The sequence below is a fragment of the Ochotona princeps genome, chromosome 26 (genome assembly GCF_030435755.1).
Source record: "Ochotona princeps isolate mOchPri1 chromosome 26, mOchPri1.hap1, whole genome shotgun sequence".
In the NCBI taxonomy this organism is placed as follows: Eukaryota; Metazoa; Chordata; class Mammalia; order Lagomorpha; family Ochotonidae; genus Ochotona; species Ochotona princeps.
The window spans coordinates 32190136-32207875 of NC_080857.1; positions in this window are offsets into that span (position 1 = coordinate 32190136).

The window sequence follows — 17740 nt, forward strand, 5'->3', positions numbered from 1 at the left end:
CTACTGTGGTGTAGTAGGAAGCTGTCTTAGGTATTGGCATTCCAGAGTGACACCACTGGTTCACATCCTAACGGACCCTATTCTGGTCTTGCTAATGGCTTCTGGCTTCACATCAGCTCAGCTACTGCCTTTCAGCCAGTTTGGGATGTGAACCAGTGGATGGAAATTATCTCCCTGCTTCTGTTTCTCTCCTCATTATAGCTCTGCGCTTCAAATAAAATATATTTTTAAGGGGATACCATGACTGGTGTTGAGGTAAATCAAATGTTTTGTGTGAAACCTTTTTGTGTGAAATGATTTCCACTACTTAGTAATTAGTGTCCAAGCCTTATCAAACCCCAAAATGTTGAGCATTGAGTGCAAGAGAGGCAAATTTTTCTGCTCAATGTGCCATGTAATCAGTGCCTTACTTAAAGTGCAGAATAAAGTTTGTACACTCCTAAATGCTTCCCACCAGCATTTTCATGTGAACCCAAGGTGTGAACCCTGTGTTGTTTCTGATCAGTTCCTGGCTCAGGTCCTCCCTAGGAACACTCTCCATCCTACCTTGCAGTTAGATTTGTATCATATTTTGTAATTGCACTTCTGAATTGTTCCCAGTCTTTGACAGCTTCCTAACATAATTTGATTCTTGTGATTGTGTCATAGGAAGGTGGAATAGGGCAGAAGGATGGGATTAATGGGGGTTGAGATAAAACAGAGGCGTGAGGTATGTATTTGGGGTTTAGATCTTGCTTCAGTAACCACAGGTTGAAACGAAGTGCGTGAGTCATGCAGGTATTTTAGGTCTTTTTTTTATTATTATTCTTAGCATAATTGACCAGTTCTGAATGGATCAAGTGTTAGGCAACAATGAGTTTGATCATGATTTTAAATCTTTCTATTTTTCATTCCTGTTTCTGGATAGGGAGATAAGAGGAGTAGCCAGATTTCAACCTTGGGGCTTGGGTGGAAGGAGCTCTCTGCTGCATGGTGGCTGCGGAGTGTCCCTGAGCCAGGTCATAACCAATGCTTGGAACTCAAGCTATGAACACCGTTGCCACATGGTGAATAAGTCCTGGCTGTTGGGAGTCCGTTGCGCTCAATGGCTGCCAGGCTCCACCTCCTGGCTTCCTGGTGGTGAGCTTTAGGATTTGGGAGGTATGTAATTGCTGCCTGAAGATATCAATGGATAATGCCAATGTGAGTGTAGGTGAGGAAGGAATCCTGTGTGACTCCCAGGGACAGGGTCACCGAATTTGCTGGGGCCTGAGACCTGGCTGTTTGGAGGGGAGAGTCCATATGATCTGTCAGATTGATTTACCAGTCCATATGGGTGTCCTGAGATGGGCTGTTAACATAGAACATCGCTGACTGCCACATAAAAGCAATGGCTGAGTGCCTGTCTGGCAGGGTTGAATCCCAGGACCTGTTTGAGTGTCACAACAGGGGTCTGCCATATTAGGAAGGGTCATGACACCAACCAGCATGTGAGAGAACTAGATCCTGGGGCAGATTCTGTGGGGAATAAATGCGCCAGACCCTGTGGAAGCACAAGTCTCGCTTGTTAGCTTAAGGGTTAGGGTGGTGATGGGCTGAGTTAGCAACAACTCTAGGATCACCAACACTTGGGTGCTGATGCTGATAGCAGGCTGGGCAGGTCCAGGCTGCAGCATCCGCATGTGCATCCTACCACAGGGTGTGAGGTGGGCTGGACTGCAATAACTTCCATATCATACAAAGGCCAAGATGGAGTGGCGAGCTATGCTGCACAAGGACATAGCACCTGCTGGAACATGTGAGCTCTGGGTTGGGGAGTGGACTGAGTGAGGGAACCTGGAAACTTCAAGAACCTAATGGGGGTGACAACTCCCACTGGTGAGCACATGTTTCAGGCCTGGGTGTTAGGCAGCCTGTGCAGTGTAATTCCAACTGTTGGCTCATATTTGGGTTGGCTTTGGAGGAAGGCAACTGGTCAGGATCGAGGCGACCTTACCTTGCAATCAAGAACAGAAACCAGGCTGGAGCACAGGTCAAGCTCAGCTAGGCTGTTGCACATTCCAGATTACATGAGACTGAGTGGAGAGCAGACAGGACAAGTCCAGGTTCCATCACCCACCAGCGAGTCGTGGGACTTGTTTTAGACTGGGTCAGGCCAGTCTACAGCATCCACAGGAAAGATCATGACAGGTGAGGGACCAAGTCAAGCTAGGTTGAAGCAACCACTGCTGTGTGCAATATGTATAGCTGAACACACCTAGTTGCAGAGCAATCTGGCTGGGTTGTGGTTCCCATAGGTAAGCACGGGACTGGAAAGAGAATGGGTCTGGATATGGCTGCAGGATATGTTGGCACAAGTGTGGACTGGGGCTGGGTGCACTGGACTGGGCTAGACCTCAGCACTCACTGGTGTTTGTGAGGACCAGGGTAGGTGTAGGACAGACTAGATCAGATTTTTGCCACTGCTAAGCTCCATATGAGCTCTGTCTGTGTGGACCAGGCTAGATTGGGCTGTATCACCCTACGGTAACAGATTTGGTTAAAAAAAAGCTGGTCAGGAAGGGCCATTTTTCCTGCTAGATTAGAAAGTGGGCTGAGTAGGGATGGCCTATGGGACCCACTGGTGTGTAAGAGATCTGGCATTGGCAGTGGTTCTGATGGACAAGCCTAGGAAACTCCTCTGCTGGGGTATAGTCCCTGCAAGTGAAATAAAATAGCCCAGACCAGTCCAGGGAATGGTACCCAGCAGTATACTTTTGGTGCAGGTTGGGGGTGAACGACACAAGGCAGATTCACATCACCCACTTGCAAATCCAAGCACCAGAACAGAGTGTTGATTGGGCTGGCTCTAGTTGCTACACACAGCAGTACACATTATGGCTTGGACTAGGTGCTAGCTGGGCTGGGCTAGCTGGCAAAAGCTGAGGTGATGCATGCCATGCCAGACCAGGACACTGGGCACAACCAGAATACACAAGACCCTGGGGCAGCAGGGGAAGGGGGCAGGAAAAAGTAAAGCTGGTGGGTGAAATGTGGAGGGCTCCCCTGATGGATAGCCACTCCCACTGCAGAGCATGAGTTTAAATGGGGGTAGACCAGACTGGGCAGAGCTACAACACCTGTTGGCCTCATGTGAGCTTTATCAGGGAAAAGCCAGGCTGGGCTGGCTGCTCCTAATGGTTGGTGCAAGCTTAAATCAAAGTGGGAGAGGGTTGGTTTGCTTTGCTGCAGCAACAGCTGGCAGTTGCTGGCACGTGGGGCTAATTGTGTCAAGCTAAACTGCAGAACCACCTGGAGAATGCATGATCTGGGAGTGGGAGTGGGCCCAGTAGCAAAATAGTGGGTACCCCCCTCTTGGGTTACCACCGCCACTGGAAAGCATGAAAACCAGGATTGGGGCAGGGGTGGCTAGACAGAGAGGCACCCGACAGCATGTGTGGGCTGGATACTGTGGATGGTTGGGTTGAACTAAGCTTTAGTGCCTAGTGACATGTGGGAGAGCTGAATGGGATATGGGACAGACTGGATCAGTCTGTTGTACATACCAGCAAGCATGGGAACCAGGCACAGGGAAGGGCCTGGTGGCAGTTATAGGAAGTTACCCCAACTAAGCTGCAGCTCTTACTGGTTTGCATGAGGGCCGAGTGTGTGGTGGGCAGAATCAAGCTGGACTGCAAAACCCATAAGTTCATGTGGAAGATAGGCCTGGAAACAGAATTGACACAGCAACTGCAACCACCAAATATGTATATGATGATTGGGTGACGGACTGTACTGAACCCTGTACTGGCTTGTATTGGCATGCACAGTAAGGAATCAGGCCTGGGATCACCTCAGACAAAAATTTCTTTGGGCATCTCTCAACTGAAGTGCTGATCTCAGAACCCCAACTGTGAAGAAAAGTACAGGTTCCATGGTCTTACATGGAATGCTAGTATCAAAGCTGAGTCCTCTTAGAGGCTCAGAAAGAACTGTGTACAGCAAATCCTAGTGCACATGGAGGATAGGGCAGCCTTTTGGAACCTGCAGAGGACACCTAGTACCACAACAAAGGACAAAGGACAGAACAAATCAATATCTACGCCTGTCATGTGTTGGCAGAGAAACTCTGGGCTAACAGACTCTAAGGCAGACTGTGTAAGTCAGTGGATTCTGGAGTGATTTCATCATGCTTGGAATGGAAAGACTGGCAGCATTTCAGAACTGTTAGACTATGAAAACTACCTGAGCAGGACCCTCAGCGCATGCCCCATGTCAGGGACCTGGGATGGGTGGGAGGCTGGATGGGGCTTCTCCCTATACCCACTTTCCTGTGGCCCTTATCCCTTTGTGTCCTAATCCACTATGTAAAGATTATCAAAATTAAATAATAAATATTTTTTTTTAAAAAAAGGAGAGGAAAAGTTATACCCATCTTCTCAACCACCCCCACACCCAGGCATGGAGACTAGCCTTCCTAGCCATCAATTACCAACCCACAGGGTCCTAATGACCGCACACTCCAAGGGCTGTGCCCGGGTGGTTTTGATACTTTTGAAATGTTGTCGATCTTACCAGTGAAGAGGGAACACTTTCAATTTTTATTGACTCACATAGTGAACTTTAGAGTTTCCATTCTCCCAGATATTTGCTGTCATCACTTGGCTCGGCATGGTTGTCCAATTTGTTCTGTCCTCCTTCCTCTGGGATGGCACAGATGTCCTCTGTAGATGTCTTCTGTAGAATCCATTGGGATGTCATATCATCCATAAGATCTAATACAGCTGTTCACGAATGTCTTTTCCAGTTTTCACAGGTGAATCAGTTATCTGGCTGTCAGATCTGAGCCAGTTAATCTGTGTGCAATTCAACCACCACCCATGGGGCTCACAGATCTGGCACCCTCAACACAGGTGGACCGAGAATGCAGACAGGAGGGCCTAGGGGGGAGTGCCAAGCAACATAACACCCAGAGGAAAGCCTTGAAGCTCACAGACCACCACCCACTGTAAAGGCAGGGCAAGGATCCAGGCCAGGTGACTCACTCCCCTCTGTATGCCACAGACTGTGGGGCTCTTGAACCCAACACCTGGTCCATGTCAAGCCCCTCACCCATGCAGCTCACAGACCCAGCAACTACCTTTCCTGCCTGATACGGCTTGCTTCACCTCATTAACCAGTAGGTGTTGCAACCTGGCTCAGTCTAGACTGCCCAACTCCAGTTCAAGCTGGTGAACCCTGCAGCCTAACCAGGCCGAACCTGTCCCCAGTCCTGGTCCTAATGTGAATTGGCTCTTGTTGTGACCCAATGAAGCCCCAGGCCAGCACCCCATCCTGGGTCTTAGATCTGCCAGTGCATGTTAAGACTGGCCCATCTTGATACTTTGCTGGCTCTGCCTTCAGACCAGAGATCGTCTCCCCCCAAAACCGTTGAACTTATCTGGACAATAAAATGCTGGACTTTCTGCTTGGTAGATGCTTGCAATGAATGAATCTCAACTGAATTTGAACTGTGGTAATTCAACAAGGTGGAGGAATCCACTGTTGGGGGGAGGTTTGGGGAGGGGCGGGGGGAGTGCCAGTGCTTATAAAACTGTGTCACATAATGCAATGTAATCAATTATATATATATATATATAATATTATATATATTATATATAATATTATATAATACTATACTATAATATAATATTATAATATAATATATATGATATAATATAATATAATATAATATATATAATATAATTACATATAATATAATATATAATATTATAATATAATATAATATTATATATAATATTATATATAATATATATAATCAATTATATATATATATATATATATATATATATATAAAATACGGGCCCATCTTGGTTCCTTTATGCAATAACTTAATCCAACCTTCATACGCAAGGTACAGATCATGTTCCCTCTCAGGGAAATGGACACAGTGTTAAAGTCTCCATGCTTCAATTTCTCACTTGTAGCATGTTACTTCCAGGACACAAGGGTTCTTGTCAGAGCCGACAACAGTGCATAGTTATCTTTTTCAGCCTACACCCTATTCAATATCTCAATGTATCCTCGGGGAAAAAGTCGTTGCAACGTGTGTGATTAAGCCCTTGGTGTATAGAAATTGACACTATACTTGTGGCATTAACTATTCTGTGCAATGGTTACATCAAGCTTGCTAGTAGACTTGCAATGATTTCCTTCAGGCAGTATAATGACTCGAGTTTCCAGGAAGACACAAAAGAACAGCTAAACGGAGGGAAATGGCAAGCCCTGTAATTACAAAACTGTAACACTGAAGATAAAATTAAAAATAAATAAATACTCAAGTGGGAAAAAATGCAGTCTAAATCAAAAATCAAAAGCAGGAGCACTTAAATACCAGCCTATACTGCTCTCCCTGCAGTTACATATCTGCAAAGAGGATGCTTTTTTTTTGTCTTTTTTTTATTGGAAAGGAATATATAGAGAGAGGAGATACAGAAAGATTATGGATCTGCTGATTCACTTTCCAAGGGACCACAACGGATGAAAAAACAAGCCGATCTGAAGCCAGGAGCCAGGAACGTCCTCTTTGTCACTTACATGGGCACAGAGTCACAAGATTTTGGTCCATCCTCTACTGCTTTTCCAGGCCACAAGCAGGGAGATGGATGGGTAGTGGAATAGCTGAATGAGTAGTGGGACTTGAACTGGCATCCTTATGGAATTGTGGCCCATGCAAAGCAAAGACTGCAAGCACTGTGCTGTCATTTTGGGCCTTCAAGGATGAGGTTCTAATCGGTTGTGGCAATGAGTTGAATAAATGTGCTAATTCTTGCCTGCAAGTCTTCATATTAAGGCAATCTGTGTTCTCTCTTTCTCTCTCTCATTAAGTTCTCATTGTTTAAAATCAGTAAAGGTTTTGTATTTACTTTTTGAATCATGGCTTTATGCCAATAATTTAACCTATATCGTGTCATGTTAAGAGACCCAATTTCAGACGAGATCGGGCGCGTTCAGGGTGGTATGGCCGTAGACACGCATTTACTTTTAACATATTGGTTACTCATTACTATGTCAATTAATTCCATAATGATGTAAATTTTTGCTGATGGTATGTTGGAGCTTTCAATTGACTGGGATGATACTCTGCTGGCTCTGTCATCAGACCAGAGAGGGTATACCTAAGAAGCCGTTGAACTTGACGGGACAATAAGATGCTGGACTCTATGTTTGGTATACGCTTGCAATGGGGAAATCTCAACTGAACTTGAGCTGTGGTTATGCAACAAGGTGGAGGAATCCACCACGGTGGGAGGGTTTGGGGAGGGGTGGGGAGAACCCAAGTATCTATGTAACTGTGTCACATAATACAATGTAATTACTGAAGTTAAATAATAAATAATTTAAAAAAAAAAAAGAGACCCAATTTCTATCATATACCTTAAGCCTTCTTGGCATCCTTGACAGGTGTCCAAAAATGCATATGTTTCAATCTTTTCAATGTTGGTATTTCCAGTAAGGCCTCCAGGAAATGTGAAAGGATTTCTCTCTCCTTTTATACACGCCACAACTAATTAGGGAGTTTGGATTATACTGAAAGTACTGTCAAGATGGCAAATGGTGAGAAATGTACTTATATCAAAATATTATAGCTATAAATGTGCAAAGATTATAAGAGCATAATGAATACTTTTGTGTTGTTGCTTGCATTTGTTATCTTGCTTGAAAAAGCACAGAATCCTAAAAGTGAATCTTTCTATTTAGTCCTACATGTGCTTCCTAAAATACCAAGTGGTGTAAACAGATGCCTCAAATTGGTTATATAGTGTTATACTTCTAGGCACAAGTGTTTGAAGCCTGCCTGCTTAAAATCTGTCTTGTAACCCACAGATTCATATTCTACTCTCCCAAGTCTGTTAACTGCCTGAAAAAAATGCAAAATTGATGTTACTAAGAATAGGAAGTGATTTGAATCAATTGATCATAATTCATAAAGCACCTAGAGATCTTAAACTATTGCTAAAACTAATATATTGTTATTTCCTGAACCAAGATTGCCAAATCAACAAAAAAATTTTTCTCTTGTTTAAATCTGTGATAAGCTGTTGTTAAAATATTTTAAGTCACAGTTTGATTGTTTCTCTAATTTTTTAAAAAAGATTTTTTTGTTTATATTGAAAAGGTGTATATACTTAGAGGAGGAGAGAAAGGGAGGAAGATCTTCCATCCAATGGTTCACTCCCCAAGTGGCTACAACAGCTGTAGTTTAGCCAATCTGAAGCCTGGAGCCAGGAGCTCTTCCAGGTCTCCCATGTGGGTGCAGGGTCACAAGCTGCTTTCTCAGGCCACAAGCAGGGAGCTGGATGGGAAGCAGGACTAAAGGGATTAGAACTATCACCCATATGGTATACCAGTGTGATCAAGGTGAGGACTTTAGCTATTATGCCACCCTGATGGGCCCAGTTTGATAGCTTCTGAATCAAACAAGACACTTGTTATGTTCTGATTACTATCTCCAATGTAGAATTTATTTTGCTTGCAAACATGTGTTATTGTTTCAAACTTAGAGAAGGTATCAGACCTTTGGATAAGCATTTTCTAATGTAGTAATTTGGTCATTTTCACCTGATATGGTGTCACTGTCTGTTTCATTTCTTCTATTTTTCCTTTTTTTTTTTTTTAATTTGGGATAGGATACTACATCATGCACCAATAATCAAATAAATGCTATGGCTTGGACAGCCAGATGGTCTTCCACATATTTTGCTTAAATTACAATAGAGGAATTTGTATGCAGAAAATTCGGTTAGACTGCAGCCACCATGTGCACGTGGTGAGCTTGCCCTGGGCCTGCCTGTGCTCCAGGGGCATCTCCCTTCAGGATGAGCACAGCTAGGGGAGGAGTCTCGGGGCTGGGCAGGCCTGGGGCCTAGCTGCTGCCCTCATTTAGTGGTGGATGGGATTAGGGAGGGGAGCAACCTTGGGCCTGGGTGTTTAAACTTCCTGCAGCCTGTTGGCTGCTGGTGGGTCTCAGGCAGGGGTGTTTCATGCTCAGATCCCTGACTCAAGCCACCACATGCTAGGCCTGGGAGCTCTGGGGTTTTGATTCTTTGAATTGCTGCTTAGGTAGCTCCATGTTGAACCCAGTGTGCTGCTGAAATTTGAATCAATCCTAAAGATTCCCAACAACAGAGTATCTTTTCCTTTCAAGAACTTGTAATCACTGAACAATGCTGACCACTGAACACCAGTCTATGCAAAAGCTAAGAATCATTGCTTTTGCAGCAGGATCATATCCTATTACCTGACATTATGATGGATCAGGAGACAATCACATTAGGCAGGGCCATGACATTAACTACTACTCGAGACCACATCCGGGATAGATTCTGTGGGGGATATGTGGGCCAAACCCTGTGGAAATTCTAGCCCCACTGGCTAGCTCAAGAGTAGGGGTGGTTATGGACTAATCTAGGTGTGACCAAGGAGCCTGCTACCACTCACAGATAAAGGAACCCACAACAGTCTGGACTGGTCAAGGCAGCAGCACCCAAATGTGCATGCTGAATAAGGTGTGGGGTGGGCCGTGCTGCAATGTTCACCAGCTCATACATGGCCAAATGGAAGGCCAGACTATGCAAGGCACTGGCCTAAAACCCACTGGCAAGTATGAGAAGTGAGTCTGAGAGTGGATCAAGTGGAGGAACTTGGGAAACTCCCCTGGCAAGACATAGCTCCTGCTGGTAGACACATGATCCAGATCTGGGGGTAGGACTAGCTGGGCAAAGTAGCTCCAATGACTGGCTAATGTGTGAGTTGCTAATGGAACAGGATATACAGAGCAGAACTGAGCAAACCTTAGCCTACAAGCAAAACTAGAAACCAGGATAGAGAACAGGTCATATGAGCTAGGCTCTTGCACCTACTGGTCTTAGTGAGCAGGGACACTAAGCCACAGTGTCTAAAGCAGAGGTCAGGACAGGTGAGGCGCTGTTCCAAGCTGAGTCAGAGCAAGCACTAGCATGCGCCTGATCTATGGCTGGGAACAGGCCAGATTGGGGAGCTAGGGGGACACCCTAACTGGATTGAGGTTCCCACCAAGGGGCTGGTGGGCTGGAATGGGGGCTACGTTTTGATCAGGATATAGTGGACTGGGACTGGATGCACCAAGCCAGGCCAGACTCCAACACCATCTGGTGTCCTGGAGGGCCAGGGAGACGGGGGATGAACTATGCTAGATCTCAACCACTACTGAGCCAGGTGTGAGCTGTATGTGGGTATGGATGAGCTGTGGCTGGGCTGAAACATCCAATAGCAAGAACCAGTTTGGGTTGAAGGCCAGTCAGGAAAAGCCACTGTTCCTGCTAGGACAGGAGGCGAACTGTGTAGGGCTGGCTCATGGAGCCCCTGGTATGCACAAAATCTAGCATTGGGAGAGGTTCTGATGGAGGAGCCTGGGCAACTCCTCTGGCAGGACACAGACCTGGCAGGTAAGCGCAACAAGCATGATAGGAAACAGCCCAGAATAGGCCATGTAAAGTTTCCCACTGGCATACACTTGGCATGGGTCAGGAGAAGACCAGGCTGAACCATTTCACTTCACCCAATGATGAATCTGAGCACCAGAACAGAGTGTGGGTTGAGCCAGGTTCGGTCACAACAAAAACCAGTGCACAATAGGGAATGCCAAGGTGAGGTTGCCTGTACCATATGTGACCGCAGCATCCAACCAGCACACATGTGAACCAGGAAGGGAGGCGCAGAGCCAGCAGGGGAGCAATATGAGGGGTGGGGAGTGTTCCTCTGCTGGAAAGCTACTCCCACTGAACAGCATGAGCTGGGATGGGGGCAGACCAGACTGGGCAGGGCTACAACACCTGTGCATCTCATGTGGACTAGATCAGAAAAAGCCAGGTTGGGCTGATTATTGCTACTGGTGCAAACAAAATTAGAGTGGGTGAGGGTTGTTTGGGCTTAGCCACAGCATCAGCTGGCAGAAGCTGGCACTGGGGTCTAATTCTGTCAACTCAAACCACAGAACCACCTGGAGAGTGCATAATCCGGGAGTAAGAGAGGCCTGGGATGGAAATAGTGGACTCCCTCCGTCTTCCATTACCATTCCCACTGGAGAGCAAGAAAACTAAGACAAGGGCTGGGGTGGCTAGGCAGAGAGGCGCCCAACAGCATGTGAGTGGACTTGATAGTTGACCTGGTTAGATGGAACTAAGCTTAAATACCCATGGACATGTATGAGAGCCAAATGGGATATGGGATAGACTGGACCAGTCTGCTACACATACTGGCAAACCAGGGTAGGGAGCGGGCCTGGTGGGGGTTATTGTGGGTCGCTCTGACTAGGCTAGAGCTCCCACTGGCTTATGTGAGGGCCGAGTATGTGCTGGGTAGAATCAGGCTGGACTGCAACACTCTTTGGTTCCAGTGGAAGTTGGGACTGAATTTCCTCTTCCTCACAGCTCACAAAATGTGCACTAGTCCAGCCATCCACCAATTAGATGTAACCTGGCATTCCACCTGAGAATACCACCCCAAATCTTTCAGCCCCTTCCCCAACCCTGCCCACTCACCAATCATCCCTAGGCATTCACCTGCAGGCACCAATCCCCTGGGGCCTACCCACATTCCCTCCCAATCCCTGCCCCCCCCCACACCATGCAGACTAAAAGGCCCCCAATGCGGCTCTCTCTCTTCTGCTTCTGGCATCCATCTGCCTCTTCCCTCCCATTTCCCCCTTTTTCCACTACCTCTATCCTGTCACTCCCCACTGGAATAAATCCCCTAAGATATGAAAAAAAAAAAGAAGAAGTTGGGGCTGAAAACAGAACCAACCCAACAATTGCAACAACCTGCTGATCAGAGCGATTGACTGTGTGGGCCCTGTACTTCCTAATACATACAAGAATCTGGACTGGGAACACCTCAGACAAAATTTCTTTGGGGATGTCCCCAATTAAAATACCGGACTCAGAACCCAAACCAAGAAAAGACAACACAGAACAAGTCGATCAACCATCTCAACTATATGTTGGCAACTAAATACTGAGCAAGCGGAGACTCCATGATGGACTATGTCAATCAGTTGATTCTTCAGTGACCTCATTGTGCTTGGGATGGCGAGATAGACAGCGATTCATAACTGGTGAACTATCAAAACCACTTGAAGAAGAATCTCAAAGCATGCCCCTCATTCGGGACCTGGTGTGGGTGGGATACTGGGTGGGGCTTAACCCCCAATATCACCCTTTACCCTGAACCTTTTAACCCTAATTTTTTCAAAAATATAATAAAAAGAAAAAAAAAAAGAAAATTGGGTTAAAGGAAATGTGGAACCTCAGTGGTCTGAAACTAACCTGCATTAATCCTGTGAGAAATCACCAGGACCTCAGGGCAAAAGTCCTGAAGCAGTTGAATGGAAACACATAGGTGCAAAATTTACTAGTTCTTAAACTTTGATAACAGATCCAAGAAAGAGCTTCTTCTAGTATATGTCGTTGAATCATCAGTAGGCTGCTAGAGAACACATTATCTACTAATCGACCCCACTCACATGCAAGCATGCAAACCACATCCTATGCTTCCTTTCTTGCCTTGGTTGGTCCAACACCTGCCTCCTTCATCAAAAAACATAATTAGCCTTGTGTTCACAATAGCTATATCTGCCATGCTCACCAAAGCCATGACTGTTTGCTGGACTTCAAGGCCATGCAACCTGGAAGGACCGTGAACAACAAGGGCTCAATCATTGCCTTCTATTCTATTGGGGATATCTTGTCACCTTGGCCCTTGGGAGCTTCACTTTGAGGCTTTCTATGCCTAGAGCCAGTCCAGCACATTTAATGAAGCCAAGTTCCTGATGTTCAGCATGCTGGTGTTCCTGATGCTCAGCATGGCAAAAGTGTCTGGATGACCTTCCTCACAGTCTACCCCACATGGAGGGGCAGGACATTGTAGCTCAACTGTGAAAATACAAAATATTAAAGAAATGAAATACTGGTATTTTACAGCAATAAACAAAACAGATCAAACTTCAGAATGACAGAAAAACTGCAAAAAGAGAAAATTGAGAAGCACAGATGGAAGAGGAAACAAATAAATGAAACCTGACAAACACACAATTCTAACAGTACAAACAACTACTTGGAATAAGTTGCAGAAGTGGAGAAATTCTAAGATACATACAACTTAGCCAAATTACATCAATATAGCACAGAAAACCTAAATTGATCAATAACAGATAATAATACTGCAGCAGCAATGAAAAATCCCATCAAAGTACAGTTCAGAGCACAATGGCCTCAAAGGTGTACTTTTTAGAGCACCTTTATGCACCTGCAGATGCAATTTTCAGTGATCCCTAAGGAATCCCTGGGAAGCAGCATTAGCTTGCAACTTGTAGAAAATGTAATTTCCTATGTTCTGTTTAAGACTCACTGAACCGGGCCCGGCAGCGTGGCCTAGTGGCTAAAGTCCTCGCCTTGAATGCCCCGGGATCCCATAAGGGGGCTGGTTCTAATGCCGGCAGCTCCACTTCCCATCCAGCTCCCTGCCTGTGACCTGGGAAAGCAGGAGAGGACGGCCCAATGCATTGGGACCCTGCACCCACGTGGGAGACCCGGAAGAGGTTCCAGGTTCCCGGCTTTGGATCAGCGCAGCACCGGCCGTTGCAGCTCACTTGGGGAGTGAATCATCGGATGGAAGATCTTCCTCTCTGTCTCTCCTCCTCTCTGTATATCTGACTTTGTAATAAAAAAAAATCTAAAAAAAAAAAAGACTCACTGAATCAAAACTTGGCACCTGGCAGACAGCCATCTGTGTTTTATTCTCCTCCAAGAGTTCTGAGGCTCATCCAAGTTTGAAAATGCCTGTCCTATGCAAGAAACCAGCCGTAAAAACCGCTGTTAAGTACTTGCTGGTGTTTCTCATAAAGAGAGAGGGATTTTTTTTTTTTTGGCAAATTGGGATGTGTTGTTAAGTTTTTCTGAAGTTGACTGTGACAACCCAGTTGTAAAAATACAACATACCTGAACTGATTCATATTAAACGATGCTCTAAGCTCAGGTAGGTTTTAGGAGTTAGTGTTCCAGTTGAACATTGAAATGTGGCTGCCAAAGAATTGTTCAGAAAAGATTCATTTCTGTTGACTTAATCCCTCTAAAAACTTACTGGTCACACTCAAACAAAGGATAAAATTACAGAAATAAGAATTGACTCAGTATCCCAAAGCTTAATAATTATACAAAGTTAATGGCTTTGTGGAAATGGTTTAGCATAATTTAGAGCATGAGAGCTTGAACTTGATCCATTCTAAATAAAAAGCAGTTTTAACAAGGTGGTCAAACACCAAGCTGACAGATGAAATCATCAACTACATAAACTTGCACTGGTCTTTACAATCTCAGAATCACAGTTCTGCCTTGAAATAAACAATGGAGACTTTGACCACCTGCAAGATGAAGATCCCCAGCTTCAAAGTGTCTTGAGCTGTGTGTCTGTGTGTGCTTGTGAATTAGCAAGCCTCAGTCTCGCTGTAGGTTGACATGGTAACCGATAATTATTTTCATAGCCCGAGTCAGTACAAGTGATCGTAAAACAAATGGATCATAGCTGTGTATACAGAGAGGAAATAAACTTCTAAGGAAGGAAGACTGTTGAAGTCTGGGCATGCTTCTGCAGAGCAGTCCTTTTAGAGAGGTTTTATCTTACTTACGTGACCTTTAAGCCCACTTACAACAAACACTTTTTTTTTAGTTTAATATTTTGTTATTCTTATTTTCCATTTTACACTTTAACAAACAGGTTTTAAAAGTCTGTTCAGCACTCTATTAATTTAGATACAAGTCAATTTTACAAAAATAGTAAGGAAGAAAGCAGTTGTGGACAATTGCTTGGAATTGATTGAAATAGAATTAACCTGTCTTTATAATTTAGGTGTGGGTAGGGGAGGAGAGCAGGGTATTTAATATTAATTTCCCTTAAGCCTTTGAATTTTGACATCTGTGTGTGTGTGTGTGTGTGAGTGAGAAGGAGAGAGAGAGAGAGAGAGAGAGAGAGAGAGAGAGAGAGAGAGAGAGAGATCCTGTCTCCTTTATCCTAACTATAAACCCAGGACCCAGCATGTAGACGAATGCTCCATGTTAAATTTCTGAGGTCTAGTCAAAGAGAATTTAGGAGTGTACTGTTTCTTGCAATGGCAAGCAATTGGAATTTGAGTTTAGTGACTAATTTGTGACTTTGGGCACATGGTTTTTAAGTGAAGGCAGTGGTTAGCATGCACGAACTAGAAAATACTCTTGACCGCTCAGCTTCCATGAAAGCTTTCTCACTTTAGGATTATAAATCCAAGAAAGGAATAAATGAATAGGAGTGCAAGCACATCCAACTTTTTCAGGCACAGTATACCAGAAGGTGGATCATTTTGTGTAGTTCCGTAACTGTGTGCAATGCTTGACTTCACCCCTATTTTAAACATAGAAAAATTTCATTTTAGAGGAACTAAACAATTACCTGATATTACATATGGAGTTATTGTCAAATCTTTCAGTTGAATTAATTGGAGTTTAGACTAAAGAATTTTAAGTTTATTTTATAATTCATGAACAGACTAGAAACTCTACTAGTGACCTCATGTTGTGGTTTGGGAATGGTTTGTTTCCAAAGGTTTGCATCCTGGGAGCATGGTGACCAAAGTAATGGTATTGAGCAGTGATGGATGTTTCGATGGTGGAGTCTAGAAGATGATAAAGTTGTGGCAGTGCTGCCCTCAGGAGGGATTAACAAGCACTGAGTGCTGTCCCATAAGGATGTACTATTTCCTGAGAGCAGGTTGTTAGGGAGGAGGAGTATGCTGACCTCCCTGGTCTCTTGGCTCCTCTATCCTTTTCATGAGCTCCTCTCTAGAGCCAAGCCAAGCCAGTACCATGCCCTGGGACCTGCAGAATGGTGAGCTGAGTAAACAGTTTAGCCTTGGGTATTTCATTATGGTAACCAAAAATGGAAGATTCCTGATGAAACTGGAAAGAAAGGAATATTTCTCATAGCTATCCTGGAATTGTAGAACAATTCAAAAAATTCACAGTAGATATTAGGAAAAGTGTATAACCATCAAACACCTTCTGAGATAAATGGCAAAATGTATACCCCAAATCAAGACTTGGAACACCCAAGCAGTTATTTAATGAGTTGTAGCTGTTGGTTTTTCAAAAATATTTTTAAAATCATTTTATGATATAGTTCCATAGATCCTGGGGTTTCCCTTATCTCCTCCCCAGTTCCCTCCCCCCCTCACTAGGTTCCCCTATTTTATTACTACAGTATAGTTCTTCATAAACAGTCATATGTCCATAATTGCAGGCATGGACAATGGCAGAGTCCAGCAGCTGCTTGGTATTGTATGAGATATGTAGGGCTATGCATGCTCAATGTATGCATGCTCAAAATAATCAATTTTGCTTGTTTTGGCTGTAATTGTCTGTGCTTTGGGAATCACCACACGATTTTAATCTTGGACTAGAGTGTGCTCTAGCTCCCACTTTGTGGCAGGTTACTTCTGAAGAGGAGGCTGTTTTTAAAGGTAAGTCAGTTTTAGGAACATTGGTTAGGCTGTAGTGGTAGAGAATGGTGGCGAGGGCATATCAGAGCTTGGAGTACCTTCAGGGGACCCTCTCTTCCAGACCCTTTGGTTACTGAGGTAAATTGCACCTGGAAAGATCTCCACAGGGGTGTAGCTGCACCCTTCCTTCAGAAATATTTGTTGTGAATGGGAACTCTTCCCAAAAGTTAAGGGCAATGACATCATCTTTGTGGAGAAAATGGACTAATGGCTTCAACACTAGTGGCTTTCTTACTTGTTCTGACACTGCAGAATAGGTAGGAAATTTCTTTTTTTTTTTTTTCTAGAAAGCTACTAATACTTTACCTCAAGCAACACAAATAGCAGTTGTGACTCACAACCCAACTGTAAAGAACTGGACATTATGTTCCCTAAATATTGTATGTTGATCCTGAGTTGGATATTGTCATAAAACACATCTTTTGGGAAATAATTGGATCACAATTGAATGGGATTTGTGTCCTTCCAACAGAGGCCCAGAGAGGTGCCTTCCTCCTTTCCACAGGTGAAGACAGTATGTCGACCTCAACTATGAGCATCAAAGTGACCCCATCAACAGACATCATTCTGCTAGTGGATTGACCTGGGAATTTGCAGCTGACACAACTGTGAAAAATGAATCTGCTGTTTATAAGCCTCCCCAGGTGTGGTGTTTTGTTGTAACAACCTGAGCATACTCAAGCAACCATTGTCTCCAGCACAGGTGTTCACTCCCAAATTTGTAGAATGTGAGATCCTCTCGTGCATTTTTTAAAATCCCTCACACTAACTTTCTCACTACGCTCCCCGAAGTCAGAGCAATGCATGTCAATCAACAGAGCTCAATGATTAGTTGCTGGGTTGAGTTAAATATCAGTGCCCTCCCTGCTTGCCTCACCCTCTCCCCCTTTTTTTAAACACTTATAGGTTGGACTGGAAAGCACATTACAAACAGTGATTAAGTAATAATAGTCGGGATTAGCTGTACATTTGCAAAATATAAAAATAAACCTAGGCCTGTGGTCAGGGCTTCTATTTCTACTTCCTGCAAAGGACGCACTAAAGATCAGACAAATCCTTTTCTTAACCAATTAATTCTTTAAATCAGTGTGCATTTACCTACAAAGAAAAGGCTGCATGGAATGTGCAAACCTTTCAGATTCACATACGGTGGAAAAT